The 13,806-nt window shown below is 43.6% G+C and overlaps 1 protein-coding gene across 2 annotated transcripts in view; it reads left to right on the forward strand.

Annotated features, from left to right (window-relative positions):
• ASTN2 (astrotactin 2) overlaps positions 1 to 13,806 on the forward strand; it is a 981,001-nt gene that overhangs the window by 538,997 nt on the left and 428,198 nt on the right. The gene's annotated exons all lie outside the window — the stretch shown is intronic.

Here is a 13,806-nt window from a genome sequence, read left to right on the forward strand (position 1 = left end):
CAAGCACAGGGAGGAGAAGATGGATTTTTTTGCCAGAGTAATGATGGTCTCTGCAATCAGATGGACTCCATGGTCACTGTGCATGGTGGGGGTGGGAGTGGAGGACACACATCATCACAGCTCTCCTGAGGACAGCCTGGGCGTGATGAAACCCTGCCGGATCACGGGCTGGTTTGGTTTCAGGGCCTGATATTTTTCAGGGAAATCTGCCTCACTGCACACTCCCATTCCCAAATCCCTAGATTAGCTTAGTCCCTCTGCCATATGATCTTATTGTATTCAGTATTTTTAAAGCATCTATCACAGTTTGTAATTATAAATTTAGGTATAGATAGGGGCATAGGCATAGATGTATAGATATAGAAATATAGACATAGATACAGATATAACAGACATAGCCATAGCCATAGACACAGACACACATATTGATATTAAGGCAGGTATTTGTTGAGTGACTGTTCCAATAACTACCTGTGTTGAAAACAAGTGCTCGGTGTAGCCAAAAGAAACCCACGCTTAGACAGAAAATTTCTCAGCAAGGCATGTTTATTTCTGCAGAAGGGTGCTGCTTGTGCTGGTTACAATCACAACAGCACACTGAACAAAGGAGAGAAGGGGTTTTTAACCGTAATGCAGTTCCTGTTTGTGTGTCCTTCCCCTATTGGCTGGGGTTGGACCGCACAATCTAAGCTGATCCCAGTTGGCTGAGATCAAATAGGGTAGATGCCCTTTTTGATCTTTTTTGAACTTTTCCAAATAGGGTAGATGCCCGATTTGTGAAAAAAGAAGGGGGTAGGTTTGGTTTACAATTTATGACCAGAAAGTTGAGTCTTTGAAGAGGAACTTACTTGTCCCAACAACTGTAAGCCCTAGAATGACAAGACCCATGTTTGTTTTGCTCTTTTCTGTATATAGGCACACCTCAGAGATATTGTGTGTTAGGTACCAGAACACCGTAATAAAGCAAATATCACAATAAAATGAACTATACAAATACTTTTGTTTCCTAGTGCATATAAAAGTTATTTTTTACTCTATAGTTTATTAAGTGTACAATTGCGTCATGTTTAAAACATAATGTACATACCTTAATTAAGAAATACTTTATTGCAAAAAAAAAAAAAAGCTAATGGTCATCTGAATCTTCAGTGAGCCATAATCATTTTGCTGGTGCAGGGTATTGCTTCAATGTTGACAGTGGCTCACTGATCAGGGTGGTAGTTACTGAAGGCTGAAGTGGCTGTGGCAATTTCTTAAAATAAGACAACAGTGAAGTTTGCTGTAACAATTGATTCTTCTTTTCACAAAAGATTTTGCTGTAGCATGTGATGTAGTCTGATAGCATTTTACCCACAGAACTCTTTTTGAAAGTGAATTTATTCCTTTAAACCCTGCCACTGCTTTATCCACCAAGTTTATGTAATATTTTAAATCTTTTGTTCTTATTTCAGCAGTATTCACAGCATATTCACTAGGAGTAGTTTACAACTCAAGAAACCACTTTTCTTTGGTCATCCACAAGAAGCAACTTCTCATTAGTTTTATCATGAGATTGTGGCAATTCAATCACATCTTCAAGCTCCACCTCTAATTCTAGTTCTCTTGCAATTTTCATATCTGTAGTTATTACCTCCACTGAAGCCTTGAACCCCTCAAAGTCATTCATGAGGGTTGGAATCAACTTCTTCCAAACTCCTGCTAATATTGATATTTTGACCTCGTCTCATAAATCAGAAATGTTTCTCATGGCATCTAAGATGGGGAATCCTTTCCAGATGGTTTTCAATTTATTTTACCCAGATCCATCAGAAAAATCACTATCTATGACAACTATAACCTTACAAAATGTATTTCTTAAATAATAAGACTTGAAATTATTTCTTCATGAATGGGCTGCAAAAAGGATGCTGTGTTATCAGGCATGAAAACAACATTAACCTCTTATGCATTTCCATCACAGCTCATTTTTCTGAGCAGGAGTTCTCAACAGTGGGCTTAAAATATTCAGTAAACCATGCTGTAAACAGATGTGCTGTCATTGAGGCTTTGCTGTTCTATTTATAGAGCACAGGCAGAGTAGATTTAGCATAATTCTTAAGGGTTCTAGGATTTTTATAATGGTAAATGAGTATTGGCTTCAACAGCTGCATTAACCCCTAATGAGAGAGGCAGCCTGTCCTTTGCATCTTTGAAGCCAGGCTTCTCCTCTCTAGCAATGAAAGTCCTAAATGGCATCTTCTTCCAATACAAGGCTGTTTCATCTACATTGAAAATCTGTTGTTGAAGATAGTCACCTTCATTAATTACGTTAACTAGATGTTTTTGATAACTTGCTGCAGCTTCTATTAATACATCAGCACTTGCTGCTTCTCCTTGCACTTTTATGCTACGGAGATGGCTTCCTTTCTTAAAACTTATGAATCAATCTCTGCTTAAACTTTTCTTCCACAGCTTCCTCACCTCTCTCAGACTTCATAGAATTGAAGAGAATTAGGACTGTGCCCTAGTTTGGGCTTAAGGGAATATTGTAGCTGGTTTAATTTATCCACACCTCTAAAACATTCTCCATAACAGAAATAAAGCTGTTTCACTTTCTTATCATTTGTGTCTTCACAGAAGTAGCACTTCTATTTTCCTTTAAGAACTTTTTCTTTGCATTCACAACTTGCCTAACTGGTGTAAGAGGCCTAGCTTTTAGTCAGTCTTGACTTTCTACATACCTTCCTTACTAAACTTAATCATGTCTAGCTTATGGTTTAAAGTGAGAGATGTGTGACTTTTCTTTGCATTTGAACACTTAGAGGAAATTGTAGGGTTATTAATTGGCCTGATTTCAATATTGCTGTATCTCAGTGAACAGGGAGGCCTTACATTTACCGAGTAAGTTGGCCGCCTTATATGAGCGCAATGAGGGCTCCCCAAAACAATTACAATGGGAACATCAAAGACCTTTGATCACAGATCACCATAACCTATAATAACACGATTTTGAAGTATTGTGAGAATTACCAAAATCTGACGCATAGATATGAAGTGAGCACTTTCTTTTGTAAAAGTGGCATTGATAGACTTGCTTGATGTAGGGTAGCCACCGACCTTCAACTTTTAAGAAATAATATCTACAATGAACAATAATGTGAGGTGCAATAAAATGAGGCTGTGTCTATACCCACCCTCCAACTCCAGGGCTGAGTGCTGGGTAAATATTTGTTAAATGCACAAACTCATTTCCAAAACACAACAGCCCTTTATTGAGGATCTTTATCTGTTTGAGCCTGGTGATAAGAGACTTTCATATTTTTTAACTCTTTGAATTCTGACCCACAATTCTGTGAGTTGAATATTATTGCCTCCATCACACAGATGGACAACAGACATTACAATCATTTTCTCTTTGTTCTAAAGACTGCACAGCTGATGGACCTTATTGTGCCCTCCTTCTCTTCCTTCAACACCTGTCCTTATTCAGCGAACAGCTGCAGCAGGCCCAGTGCAGTGAGGGATGTGACCGAGGAGGACTCTAGGCATGCAGGAAGCTTACAAGCTACTCAGAGGCACAAGACAGTCACAGGAAGTTATGAGACCACTCTGAACAGCAATATATATATCTCAACCCAAATTAGTGCAAACCACAATTGCTAGAGGAAGGAGAATGTTAAGTGTCAGCTAAAACACCAGTCCCAGAATCTCTGGGTGGAAAGAACACTTAAAGAGAAAGGCAGGACACTAAAGAGTCTGAAGTCAGATACACCCAGGGTGAAACCCAGCTCTGTCACTAGGACTCACTGCCAGTCCTCTCCCCTCTGTAAATGCCAAGTCCTGCACGTGAGTGTGTACATTTCTTTTCAAATTGAAAAAACAAAAACAAAAACAAAAAAGATGTATTAGTTTGTTTTTGCATGCTATAAAGAACTACCTGAGACTGGGTAATTTATAAAGATAACAGGTTTCACTGAGTCAGTGTTCCACAGTCTGTACAGGAAGCATGGCTGAGAAGGCCTCAGGAAACTGAGTAACATGGTAGAAGGGGAAGGGGGAGCAGACATATCCTACATGGCCAGAACAGCAGGAAGACAGCGAAGGAGCAAGTGCTACGCACTTTTGCACAACCAGATCTCGTGAGAATTCACTCACTACCACGAGAACCTCAATGGGGAAGTACAGTGCCTCCCCGCTCTGCCATATCCAATCACCTCCCACCTGGCTCCTCCTCCAACACTGAGGATTACAATTCAACATGACATTTGGGTGGGGACACAGAGCCAAACCATATCAACAGGGATAATAGCACAATCCCATAGGCAATTATTAAATGAGGCCGGGCTCGGTGGCTCAAGCCTGTAATCCCAGCACTTTGGGAGGCCGAGATGGGCGGATCACGAGGTCAGGAGTTCGAGACCATCCTGGCTAACACGGTGAAACACCGTCTCTACTAAAAAATACGAAAAACTAGCCGGGCGAGGTGGCAGGCACCTGTAGTCCCGGCTACTCGGGAGGCTGAGGCAGGAGAATGGCGTAAAAACCCGGGAGGCGGAGCTTGCAGTGAGCTGAGATCCGGCCACTGCACTCCAGCCTGGGTGACACAGCGAGACTCCGTCTCAAAAAAAAATAAATAAATAAAAAAAAATAAATGAGATAATCTATGTTAAGCCAAAGTTCTCATGTCATAAATTCTCAGTAGATAGTAGCCCTTGTGAATGTTGTTATCACCATAATATTGTACACCCTCTCCCCTGGAGCCCTGATTCCTTCCACAACTATCCCAGGAAAATGGCCATCCCTCCTCAGTATGCATTCCTGAAGGCTGGAGCAGTAAATTGGAAGAGAGTGTTCCCTTGCTGAATATTGCTGGCTTTGGAAAAGTTCAAATCTACTTCCCTGTGGCTTGTGCCACCTCACCCTACCCCTCCCCTGGAAGATGTTTTTCAAGAAATCCTTATCAAGCAGTCACCATGTGCCAGGCACTGTCCTAATGCTTTACCTACATTATCCATAACAGGTCTCAAAACAGCTTCAAAATGGTGCCTGAGTTTCTTTCTCCTCTGAAATGGGAATGTGTCATTTACCTCACTGTGTTTTTGGGGAGGATTAAGTGAGTTGATACATGTAGTGCTTAAACCATTTATTGGCATAGTATGAACACACAATCAGCATTAACTATTATTGCCATAATGATTTGTGTAAACTATTCATCTATGATATTACTCTATATAAAAGCAGGATCTGCTTTCAAATTTTTGGGTGGCAGTCCATAGCTTCCAGGGTAAAGTCCAGAATCACCATGGCCTGGCACACAGGAATCTTCTCTAGCCTGGCTCCTGGCACTCCTGCTGTTTCAGCCTTTGCCATATCTCACCTCCTCCTTCACAGTTCAGCATTTCTGCATCTCTTGAAGCCTCTCAATCAGGGTATTCCCTCTCCTACCTCTAGGCCTTAGCATATTCTTTCCCTCTGCCTAGAATTTATTTATCCCACTCTATTTATCCCCCTTTACCTAATTTCCACCCATCCTTTATGTCTCAGGCTCTACATTACCTCCTCCAAAAAGCCTTCTCTGAGCTCCTACTTCCAAGGTCTGGCAAGAGAGAGAGTCATCTTTTTGGTCCTGTGGCCTCACTTATCTTGCTAAGTTAGTATTTTTCTTCCTGCCTAGCACACGCTATGTCACATCCATTCCTATGTCTCCCAGGAACCCAGCCGAGTGCCCAGAACAAGCCCAGCACCAATGAAACATGTTTAACTGAGTAATGGACCATGTGGGTCTCAGATCATTCATCCTTTCTCCTCCGTTGAGCTTCTCAACATTCTCAAGGCATGGTTCTTGCAAGTTTGAGGGACTTTCCGGTACTATTAATTATTATCAGTTGTTAGGCACTTACTGTGTGCCAGGCATTTGAACACATTTGCTCTAATCTATTACTCATGCTACCTCTGCTAGTTAGGTATTAATATCCCCATTTTACAGATGACAAAATTGAGGCTCAGGGTTTAAGAGACTTGCCCAAGGTCTCTGGATCACCTGAGGTCAGGAGTTCAAAACCAGCCTGGTCAATATGGTGAAACCCCGTCTCTACTAAAAATATAAAAATTAATCTGGCGTGGTAGCACATGCCTGTAGTCTCAGCTACTTGGGAGGCTGAGGCAGGAGAATCGCTTGAACCCGGGAGGCGGAGGTTGCAGTGAGCCAAGATTGCGCCATTGCACTCCAGCCTGAATGACAGCGTGAGACTCCGTCTCAAAAAGAAGAGGCTTACCCAAGATCTCATAGTGAGTGAAGCTGGGATTCCATCTCAGGGCAGTCTGACTCCAGACAAACTTGCCCTCTTGTCTATTGTTCTACACTGTGGCTCATGCTATTAGGGGCTGAGAAGGCTCCCTAAATCCCAGGGCAGGGGGAGCCGTAAGATATATGAAAACATGTATCAACATAAACACCTGTATATGAATGTTCATAGCAACATTATTCATAGTAACAGAAAAGTGGAAACAACCAAAACGTCCATCAACTAATGATGGATGAATATAATGTGGAATATCTATATAATGGAATATCATTTGGCAATACAAAAGGAACGAAGTAGTGATACATGCTGAAGCATGGATGAACCTTGAAAACACTATGCTAACTGAAAGTAGCCAGTCACAAAAGACTACAGATTATATGACTTAATTTACATGAAGTGTTCAGAGTTGGTAAATCTGTAAAGACAGAAGATTTGTGGTTTCCCAATACTAGGGGCATTGGGAGGAAGTAGGCAGGGACTCATAATAGAGGCAGGGTTTCTTTTTGAGTTGATGAAAATATTTAAATATTGATCACTTAAACTGTACCCTGCTTAAACTGTACACTTTAAGTAGGTAAATCATATGGTATGTGAATTATATCCCAACAAAGCTTTCTTTCTTTAAAATTTAAAAAAAAAAAAAACTGAGCTGGAATTTTTGTTTGTTCGTTTGTTTGAGATGGAGTCTCGCTTTGTTGCCCAGGCAGGAGTGCAGTGGCGCGATCTCGGCTCACTGCAACCTCCGCCTCCCTGGTTCAAGCAATTCTCATGCCTCAGCCTCCTGAGTAGCTGGAACTACAGGCACCCACCACCATGCCCAGCTAATTTTTTGTAGTCTTAGTAGAAATGGGGTTTCACCATGTTAGCCAGGATGGTCTCAATCTCCTGACCTTGTGATCTGTCTGTCTCAGCCTCCCAATGTGCTGGGATTACAGGTGTGAGGCACCGTGCCCACCAGGAGCTTGATTTTTATCAGTACCTTGTCTTAGGTTCCTCTTTCCCAGGGAGCTCAGGAAACAAGGTTGCCGGCTATTACCAGCGAATGATTAATCTGCATCAGTGGGGGACTTGTCACTGTCTTGGCTTGGCATCATCTATTCACATCTCTCTATGAGTGACACAGACCTTTCCTGGTATTTATTAACAGTGGGCCATGTCAGCATCTGTTCCCAGCCACCCTGCCTAATGCTCACCCTGAGTGGGGCTTGGGCTGATTCAGCCAAATGGAATCCAGGTGATGCATTTGCACTTGACCGGTCAGGTAATGAGGGGATGGCTGTCTCACCCAGTCTGGTGGGGTCTGGCTATCTCTGTTTTGGAACCAGTATTAACAGAAAAAATAATAATTTGTATGTCAGAGATAGAAAGATGTTTGGAACCTTTTACACAATGTCTGGGTTATATAGGAACAGAAACAGGTGATGGGAGGCCAAAGAAAAGCCATAATAATAATCAGCTCAGTACGTGGCATGCAGCAGGTGCTCAGATATTTATTGAATGAATAAACAATGAATAAGTTTGCATTAGGTTTTAGGGTTTGGAAAACACATTTCTATATCGTGTTATTATATCCTCATAATCATCTACAGAGTTGAGAGTGAGACAGATATTGTTCCCATTTTACAGATGAGAAGGCTGAGTTTCAGAAGATTCATGTAGGAGAATGTGAAGTTGGACCTACCTGGGTTCAAATCCTAACTCCAACACTGACTTCAGGGTTTTCACCTCTAAAACAGAAAATAATTCATCTGGCTGTGTCTTTCTATAAATATAGTTTTTGTTGTTGTTGTTGTTGTTGTTGTTTTTGAGACAGGGTCTCACTGTGTCACACGGGTTGGAGTGCAGTAGCATGCTCACAGCTTACTGAATCCTTGACCCCCACCTCCCCAGACTTGCCAGGCTCAAGCAGTTCTCCCACCTCAGCCTCCTGAGTAACTGGTACTACAGGCACACATCACCACACCTGGCTAATTAAAAAATAAATAAATTATAGAAATGGGATCCTACTCTGTTGCCCAGGCTGGTCTTGAACTCCTGGGCTCAAGCTATCCTCCCATCTCAGCCTCTCAAAGAGCTGGATTATGGGCATGAGCCACTACACCCGTCTTTAATACAGTTTTATTGAAACATAGCTACATTTATTCTTTTGTGTGTTGTCTATGATTGTGTATCATAAAAGCAGAGTTGAGCGATTGGGACAGAGACTGTGTGGCCTGCAAAGCCTAAGATCTTTACTATCTAGCCCTGTACAGAAAAGTTTGCCGAGCTCTGTTCTGTAGAGTGGTTGAAAACCCTCCACACAGTTCCTGGAGTGTGGTAGGTATTTAATTGAAGTTGGTCTTTTCTCCTTCCAAATAAAGGCACAGATAATATGGCGAGTGACTTCATCATGATCCTTTCCCTAAGATTTTTCAAACCCTGTAAGGACCACAATGAAATATGAAGTGTCTAGAGTGAGAAGAGCCAGTGCAGTGTTAGGAGCACTTTGATAAGAGTCAAGGACTGAGGTGTTTTATTTAGTTCTGGCTCTGTCCTACCAAGCAAATGTGGGCACATTCGCCCTGTGCCCTGTGTAATTGCATGAATTGTGTCCCCACAAAATTTGTGTTCACCAGAACTTCAGAATGTGGCCTTATTTAGAAATAAGGCCTTTGCAGATATAACTAAGAAAAGGTTACAACAGATTAAGGTGGACCCTAAACCCAACTAATGGTGTCTTTTTTTTTTTTTTTTTTTTTTTTTCTTTTTTTTTTTTTTTTTTTTTTGAGACGGAGTCTTGCTCATCGCCCAGGCTAGAGTGCAATGTGATCTCAGCTTACTGCAAGCTCCGCCTCCTGGGTTCAAGCGATTCTCCTGTTTCAGCCTCCTCAGTAGCTGGGATTGCAGGCACCCGCCACCACGCCCTGCTAATTATTGTATTTTTAGTAGAGATGGGATTTCATCATGTTGGTCAGGCTGGTCTCGAACTCCTGACCTCACGTGATCCACCTGCCTCGGCCTCCCAAAGTGCTGGGATTACAGGTGTGAGCCACCGCGCCCAGCCCAAATGGTGTCATTTTAAGAAGAGGAGAGGACACACACACACAGGCAAGAAGGCCATGTGATGATGGGGACAGAGGAAGGAGTCCTGAAGCTGCCAGTCAAGAAAAGCTAAGCATGGCCGGGAGCCATGGAAGGCTCTGCAGAGGCAAGGAAGGATTCTCTCCTTGAGCCTACAGAGGGACCAGAGCTCTACCAAACCCTGATTTTGGACTTCTGGCCTTCAGAATGGCGAGAGAATAAATTTCTGTTGTTTTAAGTGAGCTGGTTCATGGTACTTGTTATGGCCCTTCTAGTAAACTTAAACACTGTGCTTTCCCCTTCTGTTCCTGCATGGATTGAGGCTATTGTGGATCACATGCATGACCCAGGAATCAGGTTATGGGAAGTACGTAAAGACCGCCCAGGCTCTGCCCATTCTGTCCTCCTCTGCTAAGACAGAGAGATTGAACACAGATTCTTACTGGCCTTGCTGTTAGGAGGGCTCTGACTTGCCCAAGATACAGAGTAAGTTGTTGAAGCTTAACTCAGGCAGCTCAGGACTTGAGGTCACGCAGATTCGAGTGCACAGCCTGGCCTCACTGCATCACGCCATTGAGAACTGCAACAAGTGACATAACTTCCCTAAGACCCTGTTTCTCCAGCTGTACATTGGGTATAAAACTGTCATTTCTAGGGCTCTTGTGAAAATCACAGATAATATTACAGGAAGGAAACCTAGTACCATGCTTAGCACATAGCAGGTGCCCAGGAAATCCTAACTAATGAAGAGGATGTTGATAATTTTGGTGACTGCTGGCAAAAGTGGGATTCTCACCCTGGTCTCCTGATGCCCCAGGGCAGTGTCCATCAGTCCAGCCTGTCTCCGCCCCCAGTGCTCTTCCATTCTTCTCTTTGCTGCCCCCCACCCCGCCCCCAGATTGGGGCAGCTCTAAGAGCCGACAGACCTTAAACCCTGGGCTCCACAAGCGAGATGAAGGATTGAGCCACAGAGTTAAGAAAACGCCAGTGTCTGCTTTAAGCTCTTTTTCTGTCTTGTGCTCGGATTCTTCATTCCCTAGCCTGACACAATCACTTCTCTTGACTTGGTAATGGCCCCTGGGTCAGGTCTTTGTGTTTTAAGTAATGTTCCCCTCATGTAACTGATGTTTATGCGGAATCAATCCTTTTAAAAGCGGACAGCCTTTGTATTTTTATAACTTGAACTGTCTCCAGGTTCCACAGAAAGGTGACATGTTTTAGCTTGTTTTTCACTTCCCTTTCCTTGTTTCTTTGTTGTTGTCCGGCTCTGCTCTCCATGGCTCTGTGTTTTCTTCTCTTTTCTTTTTCTTTTGTTGAGACAGAGTCTCACTCTGTCTCCTAGGCTGGAGTGCAGTGGTGCCATCTTGGCTCACTGCAACCTCTACCTGCTGGGTTCAAGCGATTCTCCTGCCTCAGCCTCCTGAGTAGCTGGGACGACAGGTGCGAGCCACCACGCCCGACTATTTTTTGTATTTTTAGTAGAAACGGAGTTTCACCATGGTGGCCAGGCTGGTCTCGTACTCCTGACCTCAAGTGATCCGCCCGCCTCAGCCTCCCAAAGTGCTGGGATTACAGGCATGAGCCACTGTGCCGGGCCTCTGTTTTCTTTCTCACTCAGTGTCTTTCTCTCCCCTTTCATTCTGTCTTTTCTGCATTTGTCTCCTCCTGCTCCCTTTTCTCACTCCCCCTTCCGCCTTCTCCCCCTCTCCTCAGCACACTTGCTCATTTGTTCTGTTTACCTTGAGGATGTCTCCTCTTTTCATCTGTTTCTTATGCCTCTGTTTCTCTCTTTGCTTTCTTTTTCCAATTCTAACTTTTCATTTTTATCTTTTCACATTCTTTCTCTCCCCTATTTGCCTTTCTTTTCCTCTCTGTCTCTATGACCTGTGTCCCTCTATAACTCTCTGTCTCTCTGTCTGTCCATCTATACTTTATCTGTTTCCAGGTGACTGTATGTGTTTCTGTCTCTCTGTGTCCCTTCTTTCCTTCTCAACAGTTTCTCTATCTGTTTGTCTCTTATTCTCTCACTTTCTCAGGTCCTTCTGTCTTTTTTTTTTTTTTTTTTGAAATGGAGTCTCGCTCTGTCACCTAGGCTAGAGTGCAATGGCAGAATCTCGGCTCACTGCAACCTCTGCCTTCCGGGTTCAAGCAGTTCTCCTGCCTCAGCCTCCCGAGTAGCTGGGATTACAGGAACATGCCACCATGCCCGGCTAATTTTTTATATTTTTAGTAGAGATGAGGTTTCACCACATTAGCCAGGATAGTCCTGATCTCCTGACCTAGCCCGCCTAGGCCTCCCAAAGTGCTGGGATTACAGGCGTGAGCCACCGTGCCCAGCCGGGTCCCTCTGCCTTATCTCCTCCTCTTACTTTCCATTTCTTCTTCTCCCTTCTAGGGTATTAATATTTTAATAGGCTTAATGTCTTCCCAGGATCCTCAACTCTCTTCATGATTCAAAAGTGGCAAGTCTCCCCAGAGGTTCATTTCAGGAACTGTTAATTCTCCTCTCCCATAAACCTGTCACCTGGCTGCATACAAAGTTAGGAAGCAAGGGATAATCCTGGCAGCGCCTCACCCTTCTCCTTTGTCCCTGTGCTGCATCCCTGAACAGGAAGGATTTGGAACGGGGACCCAGAGGTGGGGAAACAGAGAAGACTTCCCTGCTGAGGAGGTTCTTAGTAAAACTACTCATTGGTGAAGACTGCGTCTAAGCCTTTGGGTGTTTTCTGTGTTTCATTCGAAAACGTTTACCTAGCACAGGTTCCTTCCAGGCCCCTGGAGGGCTAAAGAGAAATGAATAAATCTTGAGCCTTTTCCTTTAAAAGCTTATAGTCTCTCTGGGAGACTGTGAAGCTGATAATTAAGATCAATAAGTTAAAAGATTTAGCCAATATGCTCACAGGGAAAAGGAATTAATTCTAGTAGGGGGAAGCAGAGAAGGTTTCATAAAGGTGGTAACATAAAGCTACTGTGTAGTTCGGGAGTCAGGACCTTGCCTAATGTCACTGCCGTGTCCCCAGCACCTAGCATTGTGCGTAGTACATGGTAAGCACTCAGTAAGCTTTTATAATATATGAATGAATGAATGAATGAATGAATATGAAGAGTTTTCAAAGACAGATTCTTAGGATTTCATCAGGTAAGCATTTGGAAATGGGCATCTCAGGCAGAAGGAAGAGCATGATTAGGGATGGAGAGAGGTGCCTGCAGGTACCACACCCAGATACCCTCTTCAGGGCCAGCCCACCCCCCCACCAGCTGTGGCTGTCAGTGACTAGGCATTGCCTTCAGCCTCAGGGAACTGGCTTATTCAAGTGTATCCCATTCCAGACAGCAGCCCCCACCAATGACTGGCTACTGTGGGGATGCAAAGGCCTTGGATTCCTTGCCTTAGTTCAGGACATCCATAAAGGGCCTTCTCAGCTCCAGAGCTCCCTGCAGGATCAACTGATGCTTTAGACCCGCATTGTAGGTCAGTCTCTCCCTTTATCAAATCCTGCCTTGTTTGCTTGCCATTTATTTTTTATTTTTTATTTTATTTTATTTTGAGACAGGGTTTTGATCATGGCTCACTGTAGCTCAAGAGATCCTCTCGCCTCAGCCTCCTGAGTAGCTGGGACCACAGGCATGCTCCTCTAAACCCTGTTAATTAAAAAAAAAAACTTTTGTAGAGACAGGGTTTTGCCACGTTTTCTAAGCTGGTCTTGAACTCCTGGGCTCAAGTAAGCCTCCTTCCTAGGCCTCCTAAAGTGCTGGGATTACAAGCGTGAGCCACCACGCCCAGCCCTTCCTCGCCTTCTACAGATGCATCTCCCAAGAGGGCTCGTCAATAAACCTCTTGCATGTAACTTTCCAGTTTAGAACCTGTTTTCAGAGATTCTGTGTTCAGGGAATGAGATGAGGCCTGTACCTAGTGGATAGAGATGTGAGGAGAGGGTCAATGGGGCTGGACAGGTAATCAGGGACCAGATTATGAAGTCCGAATGCCAGAGAAGTTAATTTATATTTTTTCTCTAAGTACTGGGAAGCTATTGATCAGAGGAGTATCTAATTAGAGCTGGGATTTACCAAGTTCAATGACAGTCAGTATGAAAGATGGGACAGAAGGGGTAAGACTGGAGGCAGGAAATGAATTAGGAGTTTCAAACCTGGTCCAAGCCTGAGGTGGAGAAGAATGGGAGAAGGTATACAGGATGGTGCAGAGATACCCCCTCTAGTGTGTGCTAGCCTCTTCCTGCTTCCTTTCCCTTGCTTCACAGCTCTGGACCTCATGAGGCACAGACCAGGGAAGGATATGTGCTTCTTCTCACTGCTCATGGTGCTCCTTTAAAATCTCCTGTAAGTGTGGAAATCATATACCCCAGTGCAAGTGTATCTCTTATTTCGGGCCCTTTCTGCAGAAGATAGCATCAGAAGCTCCCATCTGTATCCTCCATCGTAGAGAATTCCATCTCATAAAATT

The sequence above is a fragment of the Theropithecus gelada genome, chromosome 15 (assembly GCF_003255815.1).
Source record: "Theropithecus gelada isolate Dixy chromosome 15, Tgel_1.0, whole genome shotgun sequence".
NCBI lineage: Eukaryota > Metazoa > Chordata > Mammalia > Primates > Cercopithecidae > Theropithecus > Theropithecus gelada.